Consider the following 18,580-nt stretch of genomic DNA (forward strand, 5'->3'; position numbering starts at 1 on the left):
TGTATTAAGTTTGATGTTTTCCTCTATTTCCATGTTGTGAGTTGAAAAATAAAGCAGCACCTCCTGGTGGCAGAGTGCAGCAAAAGCTCCAAGTGTCTCATTCTTCCACACTGCTCGCCACATTAGTGTCAGAAGTGGGGATACAGCCTTTGGAAGAATGGAGAGAGAAACTGAAGAGCTTGAACAAACCCTCAACCAGAGCATGGCATTTCTGCAGAGCCTAGAGGCCGAGAGAGCTACACTGCCTACTGATGTTCCTGATGGCTCCAGCGCACCACGCTGTTGTCACCCCCTGTTGACGGGGATGGGTACAGCTGCCAACGCAAGCAGTGCAGCAAACGTCATGCTGCCTGCTGAGAGCTCCAGCATGCCACACTCTCATCGCCCCCGTTGATGGGGAGGGGTGCTGCCATCGACGCAAGCAGTGCAGCAAGTATCATGCTGCCTGCTGATGGCTCCAGCACGCTGCTTCAGTCTCTGTCGACAAGGAGGGCTACTGCTGACAACGTCGTGATGGCCATGGATCATAGCTCACCAGAGGGTGCTATTGTAGCTGCAGACAAGCCTCTCCCTCCAACGATGACGGCGAGCCTGTCACAGCTGGTGGTGGTGCCAAAATCATCAGTCAAACTGCCCAAATACAATGGAACAACACCGCTGGTGCCATACCTTTCTCAAGTCCAGCTAGCAGCACTGCACAATGGCTGGAGCGATGAGGAGACTGCCACTCATCTGGCCCTAGCATTGGAGGGGAAGGCAGTCCAGGTGCTCCTTGACCTCTCCCCGGCAGAGCAGCGAGATCTCCACAACTTGAAAATAGCTCTGCAGAGGCGGTTTGGGCAGCGACGCTCCACAGATCACAGCTGAGAGCAGCTGGCCAGTCGACACAGGCAGGAAGGGGAAAATCTGGGCACCTTCACCGCTGACGTGCAGCTCTATGCCCATCAAGGTTACCCCCACTTCGATGTAGCTGGCCAAGAGGAGCTGGCTCTCCATGCATTCCTACGGGGGCTTGCACCTGAGAAGTTGCAGCAGCATGTACGCCTGGGTATGCCTCAGTCCCTCACCGAGGCGCTGCATGAAGCTGAATGGGCTGAGGTGGTGCTCACCACCCGACCTATACAGACTGCAAGGGCACCTGCTCCATGACCCCTCCTCAGAATGGCAGACTGTGATGAGGAAGAGGAGACTGGAGGGGCCCACCAAGTCATGCCACCGCCACTACAGTCCTGGAGGAGACCTCCACGCTCCCCGCGGCAGGCCCACTCATCAGATCACTGCTACCGGTGTGACGAGCCTGGTCACATTGCACGAAACTGCCCAGCCCCTGCCACAAAAGCCAAGGCGGTGGGAAACTACCATGGAGTGGCCCAGTGAGGAGACCGCCACTCCAGCCTCCATCCCCCCTCCAAGGCAGATGTACGCTGGTGGGCCGTTGTGGCCACGAAAAGGGACTGTACCTGAACTGCCAACTGGAGGGCCAAACCTGCCAGGCCCTGATAGACACAGGGTCCACCATCTCCTTGGTGAGACCAGGCACCCTCCCTGACACTTCCGACCTGCCTTCCACATCTTAGGCTCATACCAACACCCAGCTGATGACGGTAACTGGAGAAAAAGTTAGCATGGGGGGAAGGAGGCTGCTGGCAGTCAAAGCTGGAGATCAGGAGGTGGTGCACGAGTTCTGGCTCGCCAATATCCACGACCCGTGTGTCATCGACCTGGACCTGCTGAACCGCTGGGGAGCCCGAGTTGATGTGCTGGAGAGAACTGTCACCCTGGGCAGCGAGACTGTGGAGCTTCAGTCCGAGCAGAGGGTGGAAAACTGGCCAAACAGACACTGTCAGTCAGCCATAGCCAAGCAGGTGCCGAGATCACATGACCCAACACTCGGCACCGGCAGCATGACACAGCCAACAGTCACTGCATCTGCTGAGACAACCGAGGCTATACACCAGCTATGGCAACGCAGCATTGATGGCCTTGACCCCGGGCAGCGCCACCAGCTGAAATGTCTCCTCAATGACTACGGGGATATTTTCGCTGCCAGAGACAAGGACTGCAAGCAGACTGGACTGGTTCGGCACACCATTGACACTGGTAATGCCCAACCCATCCGTCTGCGCCCCCATCGTCTGGCCCTTTCCAAACGACAGGTGGCGGAGGAAAAGATCCGCGAGATGCTCGCTGCTGGGGTGATTGAGCCTTCAGACAGCCCATGGGCAGCCCCAGTTGTACTGGTGAGGAAGAAGAATGGCACCTGGCGGTTTTGTGTGGACTACCGTCGCCTCAATGCAGTCACCAAGAAGGACTCCTATCCACTCCCTCGGATTGATGATGCCCTTGACTACATTGCTGGGTCCAGCTGGTTCAGCTCCCTGGATCTCTGCAGCAGCTACTGGCAGGTGGAACTGGCCCTAGAAGCAAGGCCCAAGACTGCCTTCTCCCTCGGACAAGGGCTGTGGCAGTTCCGCGTCATGCCATTTGGGCTCTACAATGCACCGGCTACATTTGAACGACTGATGGAGAGGGTGCTGGCCAACGTGCCTCAGAGTCGTTGTGTGGTGTACCTCGATGACCTCCTGGTGCATGCCACTGACTTTGACAGAGCTCTGTTGAACCTGGGTGAGGACTTTTCTGCCATCCGCCAGGCCGGGTTGCGGCTGAACCCAGCAAAGTGTCGCCTACTATCCAGGGAGACGGAGTTCCTGGGCCATGTTGTCAGCGCTCAAGGTGTTGCTACAAACCCAGCAAAGGTGGCTGCGGTATTATTTTGGATAAAATAAGACATTCGACACAGGGATAGTTTGCCAAGAGGTTTTGTAACTGTTGACTTAAAAGTAGCAGGAAATACTCCAGTGGTGAGTGCCAGAGTCACAATATTATAAAAAAAACAGGCTCCAAAATGTGCCAGAACGTCTTTTATCATCCAACATGGCAATGGATCATGAGAACAAGAGGTATTCTTGGCATTCAGAATGATCTTGAAAAGATCAGCAAGTGATATATGCTCAGAATCAGTTAATGGCTTTAGAATATTGACACCAATATCAGAAAAATCATTGTAAGTGCACAATTCACCCTCAACACACTAAGTTGTAATCTGTTCCAAATATCATTAATTCTATTTGTAGAAAAGGAAATAAAATCAGCTGCTGTGAGATTAATATTCACAACAGAACATAAGTATGGTGTCCCATTTCCTGGGTCAATACTGTCACTGTGTCAAGTATGAGTCTGGACTCATGCTTATTGTTAGTGATTCAATTAGAGTACAGCAGATTTCATGTCACATTGATACTCCTTCAAGATGTCTTGCCATGCCAATTTGCGCAGAACAAAGTTGAACTTATCCACAAAGGCATCTGCTGAGATACCCTACTACTGCACCAGCTCAAGCTCTCCTGGCAATTTTCCTCCAAAGTCTCTAACAGCACAGGAACCAATGTACCAAGTCAGAGACCTTCTCCTTTCTATATTCAATAGACAACAAAGTTCAGGAACAATTAAATCAGATAAAATTGTATCTCACTTGATTTTTTTTTTTTTTTTTCCAGTCTGGACAGCCAAAAACCACAAAAATAAGATTTTTTCCAAAGTGGATTCAAACCACATATGGTGGTGGTTTGAAATGCAATTCAAATCGCATTTTTGCAAATCCGTTTCAGTCTGAATCGCTTGTTCAAATATGATTTCAAAGTGTCCTCTGCATCACTCGCAGCACAACACGAACAACAATGACATAGTTCCGGAGAGACATAAGTTGATTTGAGGAACCTTACCTTTGGAGTTGGAATAACTGGGAAGAAGTCAAAAACAATGGCACATGGAGGAGAATAATAAACCCTGCACAGACAAGGGAATAAAGTTCCTGTTAGCTATCGGGACTCCACATAACCATTTCAGACAGAAACATGCAAAGTTTGCTGTTGTCCATTTTGTCCTGGGTGTAGCCATTTACCATAGCAATTATTATGGATAAACCTTTGTCAATGTGGACACACGGATCAGATCTGGTCACTTGCTATATATATATATATATATATATATATATATATATATATATATATATATATATATATATATATATATATATATATATATATATATATATATATATATATATATATATATATATATATATATATATATATATATATATATATGAAAACAAGGCCTTTGTCTTGAACCTGTGGCAGGGTGATGTAACTCCCAGCGTGACTGGGCCTTAAGTAAGAAAAGTCACTGTTTGCTGGTTTTTCACTGTGGACACAGCTTAATGATGGATTGGAACATGCTTGAGTCTCCCATGTGTGTTCTGACAAAGTTGCTGAAATTTCGCAACTTTTTAAGAAAATCCTTTTCTGTTGAATCTCCATGAAACTGTTGCAAATGAAGAAGACAAAAGTTGTGCTATTTAGTTTCTCCACATCCAGGCAAAGAAACCTGTAACACCTTCAGAGTTGCTTTGGTGGCTTCCATCAACCGTCTCCTTCTTGCGCAGTCTTTTTGAGGACTGGGTGCTCAAAACTGACTTCATCACAGAGTAGCGTACTGTTTGTATTCCTTAATGATTGATGTAAACAAAGTCAATTCAATTTCAATTCATTTCATTTATTCGGTATTTCAACATTTCCCATAATGCCCCCTGGCGACCGCCTGTGCTTCTCAGAATGCACCGCGCTGCCAACAGAGTTCTGCTGTCTCACAGCGCATGAAAACAATGGCAAAGCAAGGATGTGGATGGTGTTAATTTAGCGAGTTCATGGGCGATCATGATGACTATATGCTCTCCAAAGTTGAGAGGGTTATCAAGAGGAGCAAGGGTGCAATTTAGAACTAGAAATAGGGGGGGATGAAGCTCATAGGCCGGGGGTCTGGGGGCCGCTTTAGGCCCCCAGAAGGCAACGGTTTCTAGATAAGCTCAGATGCATTCTGAGCATCCAGAACAGTAATTTTAATGTTTTGAGAAGATCATAAAGTGGACACCATTTGACTTATGCAATTTGAAACTGTGGATATAAGTACTTTATTCTGAGAATAGCCAGCACTGATTTTATTAACATGCTGGTGTAAATAAGGTATCACCACATGTGTAGAACTCAAAAAGAATGATAGGTTGAGTTTTCATTTTAAAAAAACAACTGCAATGTGGTAAAATGTATTCATAAATATTAAAGAACAGGCTCTTAATAATTATTAAATATCGCATACTGTATTTTTTTTTTCCTAAAGATTTGTTTTTGCATAAGTTTGAAAAAACAACAGATCATAAGTTTAGGATAAATTACTTATCATGAATTTAATTTTCAAAGTGGCACTAATGACAACACTCATATTGAACATAATTTTGCTTGCATAGACTGATTTTGGAGATCAAGCAATAATTGCAGATGGGCTTTCTGAGGTCCCAGATAGCTTTTCTGATTTCCTTTTTTAACTTTCAGAATTTAGTAAATTAGCATATGGTCCATTGATACTTATGTGTAGACACTAGTCCCTAGAGGCAACTATTTTTGGTTTCAAATCTGGGCATATGCAGTCCCAGAAAATTCCGAATGTGACAAACAAGAAACAGGTGTTGTAAACAAGTCAATGCTGCTAAAAATACAAACTTGCAGAAACAAAGATACTATTCTGACATGGTTTTGCACATAAGACTGGCATAGCGTTTTTCAAGTACACACATATATAGCACAGGCCGAGGGGGAGGATTAGCAGCAATCTAATACTCCAGCTTATTAATTAATCAAAAACCCAGACAGAGCTTTAATTCATTTGAAAGCTTGAGTCCCAAAAACCAGTTTTATTTGTTGTTATCTATCTTCCACCTTGTCGTTACTGTGAGTTTCTCTGTGAATTTTCAGACCTTTTGTCTGACTTAGTGCTTAGCTCAGATAAGATAATTATAGTGGGCGATTTTAACATCCACATAGATGCTGAGAATGACAGCCTCAACACTGCATTTAATCTATTATTAGACTCAATTGGCTTCGCTCAAAATGTTAATGAGTCCACCCACCACTTTAATCATACTTTAGATCTTGTTTTGACTTATGGTATGGAAATTGAAGACTTAACAGTATTCCTTGAAAACTCCCTTCTGTCTGATCATTTCTTAATAACATTTACATTTACTTTAATGGACTACCCAGCAGTGGGGAATAAAATTCATTACAGTAGAAGTCTTTCACAAAGCGCTGTAACTAGGTTTAAGGATATGATTGTTGTGAAAGTGTAGGTACACGGACCCACAACAGGGGGCGTAATGAACGGACAATGGAGGAAGGTGAATAACAAGGTTTACTATTGTGAAACGAGCACAATGAATACAACAATCAACAATTTGGGGTTGAATCCGCTGGTGTCGTGTGGGCAGGCTTGAAGGTAGGAGACGTCCGTCTCAGTCGAACCGGAACCACCCAGATCTCCTCTGCCACCGAACCCTGGAAATACTGGAACCGCCAAGTCCCGAAGTCCCAGGTGGCCACTGCCTCCGCTCGTCGGATCCGGTACTGCTGGCGGGAGAGAGCAACAACACAGGCGTGGATGCGACAGCACCCAGTAACGGAGAGGGGAGAAGCCGCCTCCACCTCTAGTCACAATTTGGCAGGCAGGTGAGTACTTATCCAAGCAATTTAGCTTATAGTAATCAGCTGTCCTGAAAAAGGTTTAACAAGTCTTTTGTTAGTCAGAATATAAATGCAGAGAACGTTACCTTAGTCTAAAGGCGATATCTCGGCACTGAGGTGGAGACGCCGTCCTCCTGATATACCTCTGTGCTGAGTGGAACAGCTGGGTCCAGTGATGGGTGACAGCTGTCACCCAGGCTGCTCCCATAAGGTGGCAGCGCCCTCTGGTGCCTGGAGCTTGCACTCCAGGCAGGGCGCCCTCTGGTGGTGGTGGGCCAGCAGTACCTCCTCTTCAGCGGCCCACACAACAGGACCCCCCCCTCAACGGGCGCCTCCTGGCGCACGACCGGGCTTGTCCGGATGGCGACGGTAGAAGTCGGCCAGGAGGGCCGGGTCCAGGATGAAGCCCTTCTTCACCCAGGAGCGCTCCTCGGGACCGTACCCCTCCCAGTCCACCAGATATTGAAAACCCCGGCCCATCCGACGGACATCAAGGAGCCGGCGTACAGTCCAAGCCGGTTCCCCGTCGATGATCCGGGCAGGAGGCGGCGCCGGACCCGGGGTGCAGAGGGGTGAGGTGTGAAGGGACTTGATCCGGGAAACATGAAAAACTGGATGGATCCGCAGTGAGGCCGGAAGCTGGAGCCTCACTGCGGCGGGGTTGATGACCTTGAGGATCTTGTAAGGTCCGATGTACCGTTCTTGAAGTTTCGGCGAGTCTACCTGCAGAGGGATGTCCTTGGTGGACAACCAGACCTCCTGCCCAGGACGATACTTGGGGGCCGGGGCCCGCCGCCGGTCTGCATGTTTCTTCGCCCTCGTCCGGGCCTTCAACAAAGCAGAGCGGGCGGCACGCCACACCCGACGGCACTTCCGTAGGTGGGCCTGGACCGAGGGCACACCGACCTCTCCCTCAACCACCGGAAACAAGGGGGGCTGATACCCCAAGCACACCTCAAACGGGGAGAGGCCGGTGGCTGATGACACTTGGCTGTTGTGGGCGTACTCGATCCAGGCCAGGTGGGTACTCCAGGCCGTCGGGTGCGCGGCTGTCACACAGCGAAGTGTCTGCTCCAGTTCCTGATTCGCCCGCTCTGCCTGCCCGTTGGTCTGGGGGTGGTACCCAGACGAGAGGCTGACCGTGGCCCCCAGTTCCCGGCAGAAGCTCCTCCAGACGTGCGAGGTGAACTGGGGACCGCGATCGGAGACGATGTCTGATGGTATGCCATGCAGACGGACGACGTGGTGGACCAGGAGGTCCGCTGTCTCCTGGGCCGTTGGGAGCTTCGGGAGGGCCACGAAGTGGGCCGCCTTGGAGAAACGATCCACTATCGTGAAGACGACGGTGTGTCCCTGGGACGGCGGGAGACCCGTGACAAAGTCCAGGCCGATGTGGGACCAGGGGCGATGAGGCACGGGCAGTGGCTGTAGCTGCCCTGAGGTCTTTCTGTGGTCGGCCTTGCCCCTGGCGCAGGTGGTACAGGCCTGGACGTAGTCCCGGACGTCGGCCTCCAGGGATGCCCACCAGAAGCGTTGCCGGACGACTGTCACGGTCCTTCGCACCCCAGGGCGACAGGAGAGTTTAGAACCGTGACAGAAGTCCAGGACTGCAGCCCTAGCCTCTGGTGGGACGTATAGTCTGTCCTTTGGTCCGTTTCCGGGGTCCGGGTCACGGGTCAGGGCCTCCCGGACGGTCTTCTCTACGTCCCAGGTGAGGGCGGCCACGATAGCGGACTCCGGGATGATGGGATCCGGGGGATCCGACGGTTCCGTTTTGACTTCGTCTTCGTGCACCCGGGACAATGCATCCGATCTTTGATTCTTGGTCCCGGGACGGTAGGTGATCCGGAAGTCAAAACGGCCAAAGAACAGTGACCAGCGGGCTTGCCTGGGGTTCAGCTGCTTGGCGGTCCTGATGTACTCCAGGTTCCGATGGTCAGTGAAAACCGTGAATGGCACGGCTGTTCCCTCCAACAGATGTCTCCACTCTTCGAGGGCCTCTTTCACAGCAAGGAGTTCCCGATTGCCGACGTCATAGTTCCGTTCAGCGGGGGTCAACCTGCGGGAAAAATAGGCACACGGGTGAAGGACCTTATCGGTCTTCCCGCTCTGGGAGAGCACCGCTCCTATCCCTGAGTCCGAAGCATCCACTTCAACCACTAACTGGCGGCTAGGATCGGGCTGCACCAGAACTGGTGCAGACGAAAAGCGCCGTTTCAACTCCTTGAACGCGGCTTCGCACCGATCCGACCAGGTGAAGGGGACTTTTGGTGAGGTCAGGGCTGTCAGGGGGCTAACTACCTGACTGTAGCCCTTAATGAACCTCCTGTAGAAATTAGCAAAGCCGAGGAACTGTTGCAGCTTCCTACGGCTTGTGGGTTGGGGCCAATCTCTCACCGCCGCAACCTTGGCCGGATCTGGGGCGATGGAGTTGGAGGAGATGATAAACCCCAGGAAGGACAAAGAAGTGCGGTGGAATTCACACTTCTCGCCCTTCACAAACAGGCGGTTCTCCAACAACCGCTGCAGAACCTGACGGACATGCCGGACATGAGTCTCAGGATCCGGGGAAAAGATGAGTATATCGTCCAGATACACGAAGACGAACCGGTGCAGGAAGTCCCGCAAGACATCGTTTACCAACGCTTGGAAGGTCGCGGGAGCATTAGTGAGACCGAACGGCATGACCAGGTACTCAAAATGGCCCAACGGGGTGTTAAATGCCGTCTTCCATTCGTCTCCCTTCCGGATCTGAACCAAATGATACGCATTCCTAAGATCAAGCTTGGTGAAGATCTTGGCTCCATGCAAGGGGGTGAACACCGAATCCAACAAGGGCAACGGGTATCGATTGCGAACCGTGATTTCGTTCAATTCCCTATAATCAATGCATGGACGAAGCCCGCCATCTTTTTTACCCACAAAAAAGAAACCAGCACCCATCGGAGAGGTGGAATTCCGGATCAACCCGGCAGCTAATGAGTCCCGGATGTAGGTCTCCATTGATTCGCATTCCGGCCGTGAGAGGTTGTACAGCCTACTGGACGGGAACTCACTGCCTGGAACCAAATCAATGGCACAATCATACGGGCGGTGGGGAGGAAGCGTGAGAGCCAGATCCTTGCTGAACACGTCAGCGAGGTCATGGTACTCCGCCGGCACCGCCTTCAGATTGGGCGGGACTCGGACCTCCTCCTTAGCTTGGGAGCCGGGAGGAACCGAGGAACCTAGACACTCCCGATGGCAGGTTTCGCTCCACTGAACCACTACCCCGGACGGCCAATCAATCCGGGGATTGTGTTTTAGCATCCAGGGAAAACCCAAAACCACACGGGAGGTGGCCTGAGTCACAAAGAACTCGATCACCTCCCGGTGGTTACCTGACACCACCAGAGTTACTGGAGGTGTCTTATGCGTGATTGGTGGGAGTAGGGAGCCATCTAGCGCCCGAACCTGCACAGGCGAGGTAAGAGCCACCAGAGGGAGCCCTATCTCCCTCGCCCATCTGCTGTCCAGCAGATTCCCCTCAGAGCCCGTGTCCACCAGTGCTGGGGCCTTCAGGGTTGAATCCTCAAACAGGATCGTGACTGGGAGTCGTGTGGCAATGTGGGTGTGTCCCACGTGAATGTTTTGGCCCACCCCTGGCCCAGTCTCTAGGGGCGGGCGTTGGAGTTGTAATCGCTCGGGGCAGTCGTTTGCGAGATGCTCACTCAAGCCACAAACAAAACAAGCTCCGTGGGCCCGCCTCCTTTGTGCTCCAGGTGCCCTAAATGTTGTCCTGCTCGTGTCCATAGCTTCGTCAGCAGGGGGAGCCATAGGCGCACGGAGCGCAGGAACAGAGGAGCGTGGGGAGGGCGGAGCTCGATCGGACCCGGAAGGGAGAGGGACGACGCGTGCCTGGCCATGCCCTTCGCCTCGTTCCCAACGGCGTTCTTCTAACCGGTTGTCGAGTCGTATGACCAAATCGATTAGCCCATCTAAGTCCCGCGGTTTGTCCTTCGCCACCAGGTGCTCTTTTAGGACCAGTGACAGTCCGTTTACAAAGGCGGTGCGGAGGGCAGTGCTATTCCAGCCGGATCTCGCCGCCGCGATGCGGAAGGCGACTGCATAGGCAGCTGCGCTCCGACGCCCCTGTCTCATTGACAGTAGTGCGGTTGAAGCGGACTCTCCTCTGTTGGGATGGTCGAACACCGTTCTGAGCTCCCGTACAAACCCATCGTATGTATGAAGGAGCCGTGAATGCTGCTCCCAGAGCGCTGTAGCCCAAGCGCGTGCCTCCCCGCGAAGCAGATTTATTACATAAGCTACTTTGCTAGCATCAGTCGCGTACATCACGGGACGCTGTGCGAAGACGAGCGAACACTGCATCAGAAAATCCACGCACGTCTCCACACAGCCTCCGTACGGTTCTGGAGGGCTTATGTATGCTTCTGGGGACGGAGGAAGGGACCGTTGAACGACCAGTGGAACGTCACTTTCACGCGCAGGGTCCTCGGGAGGGAGAGCCGCAGCGGCGCCCGGAGGGCGCGCCTCCACTTGTGCGGCGAGAGCCTCCACCCTGCGGTTTAGGAGAACGTGCTGCTCGGTCATTAAATCGATCCGAGAGGTGAAAGCGGTGAGGATCCGCTGCAACTCACCGATTACCCCTCCCGAAGCCGCCGACGCGCCTTGGTCTTCCATTGGCCGTTCAACAGCCGGTTGACGCCCCTCGGGGTCCATGACGCTGGCCGAGATATCCTGTTGTGAAAGTGTAGGTACACGGACCCACAACAGGGGGCGTAATGAACGGACAATGGAGGAAGGTGAATAACAAGGTTTACTATTGTGAAACGAGCACAATGAATACAACAATCAACAATTTGGGGTCGAATCCGCTGGTGTCGTGTGGGCAGGCTCGAAGGTAGGAGACGTCCGTCTCAGTCGAACCGGAACCACCCAGATCTCCTCTGCCACCGAACCCTGGAAATACTGGAACCGCCAAGTCCCGAAGTCCCAGGTGGCCACTGCCTCCGCTCGTCGGATCCGGTACTGCTGGCGGGAGAGAGCAACAACACAGGCGTGGATGCGACAGCACCCAGTAACGGAGAGGGGAGAAGCCGCCTCCACCTCTAGTCACAATTTGGCAGGCAGGTGAGTACTTATCCAAGCAATTTAGCTTATAGTAATCAGCTGTCCTGAAAAAGGTTTAACAAGTCTTTTGTTAGTCAGAATATAAATGCAGAGAACGTTACCTTAGTCTAAAGGCGATATCTCGGCACTGAGGTGGAGACGCCGTCCTCCTGATATACCTCTGTGCTGAGTGGAACAGCTGGGTCCAGTGATGGGTGACAGCTGTCACCCAGGCTGCTCCCATAAGGCGGCAGCGCCCTCTGGTGCCTGGAGCCCGCACTCCAGGCAGGGCGCCCTCTGGTGGTGGTGGGCCAGCAGTACCTCCTCTTCAGCGGCCCACACAACAGGGATTCCTTCTTTGTTATGTTCTCCAATGCCATATACCAACACAGTGCAGAGTAGCTACCTAAACTCTGTGAGTGAGATAGATTATCTTGTCAATAGTTTTACATCCTCATTGAGCACAACTTTGGATGCTGTAGCTCCTCTGAAAAAGAGAGCCTTAAATCAGAAGTGCCTGGCTCCGTGGTATAACTCACAAACTCGCAGCTTAAAGCAGATAACCTGTAAGTTGGAGAGGAAATGGCGTCTCACTAATTTAGAAGATCTTCACTTAGCCTGGAAAAAAGAGTCTGTTTGCTCTATAAAAAAAAGCCCTCCGTAAAGCTAGGACATCTTACTACTCATCACTTATTGAAGAAAATAAGAACAACCCCAGGTTTCTTTTCAGCACTGTAGCCAGGTTGACAAAGAGTCAGAGCTCTATTGAGCCGAGTATTCCTTTAACTTTAACTAGTAATGACTTCATGACTTTCTTTGCTAATAAAATTTTAACTATTAGAGAAAAAATTACTCATAACCATCCTAAAGACATATCGTTATCTTTGGCTGCTTTCAGTAATGCTGGTATTTGGTTAGACTCTTTCTCTCCGATTGTTCTGTCTGAGTTATTTTCATTAGTTGCTTCCTCCAAACCATCAACATGTCTATTAGACCCCATTCCTACCAGGCTGCTCAAGGAAGCCCTACCATTAATTAATGCTTCGATCTTAAATTTGATCAATCTATCTTTATTAGCTGGCTATGTACCTCAGGCTTTTAAGGTGGCAGTAATTAAACCATTACTTAAAAAGCCATCACTTGACCCAGCTATCTTAGCTATACTCAACAAAAATATAAACGCAACACTTTTGGTTTTGCTCCCATTTTGTACGAGATGAACTCAAAGATCTAAAACCTTTTCCACATACACAATATCACCATTTCCCTCAAATATTGTTCACAAACCAGTCTAAATCTGTGATAGTGAGCACTTCTCCTTTGCTGAGATAATCCATCCCACCTCACAGGTGTGCCATACCAAGATGCTGATTAGACACCATGATTAGTGCACAGGTGTGCCTTAGACTGCCCACAATAAAAGGCCACTCTGAAAGGTGCAGTTTTGTTTTATTGGGGGGGGGGGGGGTACCAGTCAGTATCTGGTGTGACCACCATTTGCCTCATGCAGTGCAACACATCTCCTTCGCATCATCTGTGAAGAGAACACCTCTCCAACGTGCCAAACGCCAGCGAATGTGAGCATTTGCCCACTCAAGTTGGTTACGACGACGAACTGGAGTCAGGTCGAGACCCCGATGAGGACGACAAGCATGCAGATGAACTTCCCTGAGATGGTTTCTGACAGTTTGTGCAGAAATTCTTTGGTTATGCAAACCGATTGTTCCAGCAGCTGTCCGAGTGGCTGGTCTCAGACGATCTTGGAGGTGAACATGCTGGATGTGGAGGTCCTGGGCTGGTGTGGTTACACGTGGTCTGCGGTTGTGAGGCTGGTTGGATGTACAGCCAAATTCTCTGAAACGGCTTTGGAGACGGCTTATGGTAGAGACATGAACATTCAATACACGAGCAACAGCTCTGGTTGACATTCCTGCTGTCAGCATGCCAATTGCACGCTCCCTCAAATCTTGCAACATCTGTGGCATTGTGCTGTGTGATAAAACTGCGCCTTTCAGAGTGGCCTTTTATAGTGGGCAGTCTAAGGCACACCTGTGCACTAATCATGGTGTCTAATCAGCATCTTGGTATGGCACACCTGTGAGGTGGGATGGATTATCTCAGCAAAGGAGAAGTGCTCACTATCACAGATTTAGACTGGTTTGTGAACAATATTTGAGGGAAATGGTGATATTGTGTATGTGGAAAAAGTTTTAGATCTTTGAGTTCATCTCATACAAAATGGGAGCAAAACCAAAAGTGTTGCGTTTATATTTTTGTTGAGTATAATTATAGGCCAATCTCCAACCTTCCTTTTCTCTCAAAAATTCTTGAAAGGGTAGTTGTAAAACAGCTAACTGATCATCTGCAGAGGAATGGTCTATTTGAAGAGTTTCAGTCAGGTTTCAGAATTCATCATAGTACAGAAACAGCATTAGTGAAGGTTACAAATGATCTTCTTATGGCCTCAGACAGTGGACTCATCTCTGTGCTTGTCCTGTTAGACCTCAGTGCTGCTTTTGATACTGTTGACCATAAAAAAAGGCACTGTGCTGCAGTGGTTTGAATCATATTTATCTAACAGATTATAATTTGTTCATGTAAATGGGGAGTCTTCTTCACAGACTAAGGTTAATTATGGAGTTCCACAAGGTTCTGTGCTAGGACCAATTTTATTCACTTTATACATGCTTTGTTGGGAAAGTGTAGTGAGACGGACCCACAACAGGGGGTGTAAATGAACAGACAATGAAAATGCCAAAATATAACAATTTAATGTTGTGAAAATGTGCACAACGGAATACAGATGCTGCTTTTAGGTAACAGTCAATTAAATAACAGGTGATGTGTGGGCAGGCTCGAGGATAGGAGACGCCTGTCCAGAGAAGAGCCGGGCCCCACACGATTTCCACTGCCAACGGAGACCTGCAACACACCGGAGCCGCCAAGTCCTGAGGTGGCCACTGCCTCCAGCTGTCAGATCGGGTACTGCTGGCAGGAAGCACAAACAGGTTATGTGGGTGTGCGAACACCCAGCAACAGTCAGCAAACTCACAGTTCCTTCCTGAGGGAAAAGTCCTCCACTCCCAGGTAGCAGGAAAACAGAGTACGTGCAGTGCCTACTGTAACACTTAAGAAATTTAGGAGTGGAAACGCCAACTCCTCCAAATTCCCACTAACCACCTCCAAGCTGCAAGTTTACAGAAGGTTACGACTGCAAAGAGTTCAGAATCACATACGTGTGTACGGCACAGAAACGGCTGAGAGGTTACCTGTCGGGTAAGGTGATTTCTCGGCAGGGATGTGATGTCACTGCCAGGCTTTTATAGAAGGTGGTGATGATGGATGATTGGTGACAGCTGTCAGCTCCGGGCCCCTGGTGCTCCTGGTGGGCGACTGCGCCCTCTGGTGCCTGAAGCCTGCCTTCAGGCAGGGCACCCTCTGGTGTTGGGCCAGCAGTACCTCCTCTTCTGGCGGCCCACACAACATGCTTCCCTTAGGCAGTATTATTAGAAAGCATTGCTTAAATTTTCATTGTTACGCAGATGATAGCCAGCTTTATCTATCCATGAAGCCAGAGGACACACACCAATTAGTTAAACTGCAGGAATGTCTTACAGACATAAAGACATGGATGACTTCTAATTTCCTGCTTTTAAATTCAGATAAAACTGAAGTTATTGTACTTGGCCCCACAAATCTTAGAAACATGGTCTCTAACCAGATCCTTACTCTGGATGGCATTACCCTGACCTCCAGTAATACTGTGAGAAATCCTGCAGTCATTTTTGATCAGGATATGTCCTTCAATGCGCATATTAAGCAGATATGTAGGACTGCTTTTTTGCATTTGCGCAATATCTCTAAAATTAGAAAGGTCTTGTCTCAGAGTGATGCTGAAAAACTAATTCATGCATTTATTTCTTCTAGGCTGGACTATTGTAATTCATTATTATCAGGTTGTCCTAAAAGTTCTCTGAAAAGCCTTCAGTTAATTCAAAATGCTGCAGCTAGAGTACTGATGGGGACTAGAAGGAGAGAGCATATTTCACCCATATTGACCTCTCTTCATTGGCTTCCTGTTAATTCTAGAATAGAATTCAAAATTCGTCTTCTTACTTATAAGGTTTTGAATAATCAGGTCCCATCTTATCTTAGGGACCTCTTAGTACCATATCACCCCAATAGAGCACGTCACTCTCAGACTGCAGGCTTACTTGTAGTTCCTAGGGCTTTTAAGAATGGGAGCCTTCAGCTTTCAGGCTCCTCTCCTGTGGAACCAGCTCCCAATTCGGATCAGGGAGACAGACACCCTCTCTACTTTTATGATTAGGCTTAAAACTTTCCTTTTTGCTAAAGCTTATAGTTAGGGCTGGATCAGTGACCCTGAACCATCCCTTAGTTATGCTGCTATAGACTTAGACTGCTGGGGGGTTCCCATGATGCACTGAGTGTTTCTTTCTCTTTTTGCTCTGTATGCACCACTCTGCATTTAATCATTAGTGATTGATCTCTGCTGTGTTCCACAGCATGTCTTTTTCCTGATTCTCTCCCCTCAGCCCCAACCAGTCCCAGCCGAAGACTGCCCCTCCCTGAGCCTGGTTCTGCTGGACGTTTCTTCCTGTTAAAAGGGAGTTTTTCCTTCCCACTGTCGCCAAGTGCTTGCTCACAGGGGGTCATTTTGACCGTTGGGGTTTTCTGTCATTATTGTATGGCTTTTGCCTTACAATATAAAGCGCCTTGGGGCAACTGTTGTGATTTGGCGCTATATAAATAAAATTGATTTGATTTGATATATGCCAGAAGGTGGGGGGACATACCATATTCCCCCCCCCCCGGTTGAAAAGGTGTCCTCCCTATCCCCCACCAAATTGCACCCATGTAGAGGAGGTGTAGCACCTGTGATGGACTTCTGCTGTGCCCCGATGTTGTCTTATTGTCGATACTTCACGAGATGTGTTTACACTGTGAGTGCTGAGCTCCTGACACCGGAACTCTGCTGAAACCGACCTCTTGCGTGAGTCATGGACCGCCAGACGGCGCGAGATTCACAACTGTGAAACATCAAATACAGCACCAAATCACAACAAAGCCTGTCTCAAGGCGCTTCACACAAGTAAGGTCTACTCTTACCAACCGCTATAGTGGGGTGGCATAGCAAAACAATTGTGCATTCTGTGATAAAAGCATCAGATTTGGAACACATATTCTTTATTAACTCATGTTTATTTCACATATGGAGACATCCTGGAGCTGACATCTATCTAATGAGCTACAGGGGTTATTAAAGAATTACACAGGGGTCAAATTAAAAAAAAAAAATGCTCCAATCATGTTGAAATATAGTCCACATTATTTTTCTGATCATAACAATTCCAAAAACCTATCCTTTTGACTATCTATGACTGAATGTTCTGGAGTTATGGGGTAAAAACAGCAAAAATGGTGACAAAGATCAGTTACAGTTTGTACAGGGGTCAAAAGTTAAAGTTGCTCCAATTTTGGTAAAAAGTTATGCAAATTATTGCTTGAAATGAAAGGATTAATAAATGGAATAATTTTGACTGTGTTGAATGCTTGGTCTCCAAAGTAAAGCTCAATTGAATGCTTGGTCTCCAAAGTAAAGGTCAAACAAGGTCGACATCAAATGAATTCAAAGCGTATGACATATGTTACCCCATAACATGATAACTAAGCATGACAGATGGTGCAAACTTTTCCTTTTTTTAAATGCTGTTAACTCAACCAATAATTTGCATCATTTTCAACATGATTGGAACATTTTTAATTTTTTTCCATTGTATAATTCTTTATTGACCCCTGTAGCTCATTAGAGGTCAGCTCCAGGATGTCTTCATATCTAAAATAAACATTAGATAATTAGAATTTGTGTGCCAAATTCCATGCTTTTATCACAAACTGCACAATTTTTATGGAAATTTTAGGTAAGCTGCACCACTACTAGAGAAAGCACACAGGCAACAGTGGTAAGGAAAAACTCTCTCTGATGATTTGAGGAAGAAACCTCAAGCAGACCAGACTCAAAGTCTGCTTGGGCCAGGCTACCGACACACTTGACAATACAAATATACAGAAAATGTTTTTGGGAGTCCATGCTGGTGTACAGGACGGGAGGCCTGCAGAAAAAGACACCCACTCCCACTTCTGGATGGAGCCGCACCTCAGTCAGAGAGAGGAAAAAAAAATCAGAATCAGGCGGCAGAAAGACAACAAATAAGGTATAATTTGTCAGCATTAAGCAAAAAGAAAAACAGAAGAAATACTAAGGTGCTCGCCGGCCACCAGCCCTAAGCTTCACTAAAAGACCCAGACATTAGATAAAGTTGAGGCCACAACTGGCTGTTTACTAATAAAATTAATTTTAAAAGGGTAGGAAGTCAAACATTTTGAAGTCCATGACCTTCGAATGTTCATGCATCCATTTAAAGGTGAAAAGAAATGCTTTTTGAGTATTTGTTTGTGCATTTCTTGGTAAAAATTAAGTGTTATTCATACACTTGCAGAATGTCTGCGTGCAGTGTAGATAATATTATTTGAATCAAATTTGCTGCTAAATTGACATGTAAATCGCCATTGGCTGAAGTCAGTGGAGGGCACTTCCAGTTGACGTCACTGGTTGGGGTCTCCTCTGCTGGGGACGAGTGCAGTTTACTGAGCTCGCTCATTGAAGTTCTATTAGTCTCATTAAGAAACAGGTGGAATATGCTGGAAACCTGCGCATGTTGGCAAAGCCACAAACGGAGCAACAAGGGAGACAATATTTCCTTCCATAAGTAAGTGGTTTTGGTTATTCTTGTCATTTTGTCCATGACATTTGGTTG

This window comes from Thalassophryne amazonica, chromosome 1, assembly GCF_902500255.1.
Source record: "Thalassophryne amazonica chromosome 1, fThaAma1.1, whole genome shotgun sequence".
Taxonomy (NCBI): domain Eukaryota; kingdom Metazoa; phylum Chordata; class Actinopteri; order Batrachoidiformes; family Batrachoididae; genus Thalassophryne; species Thalassophryne amazonica.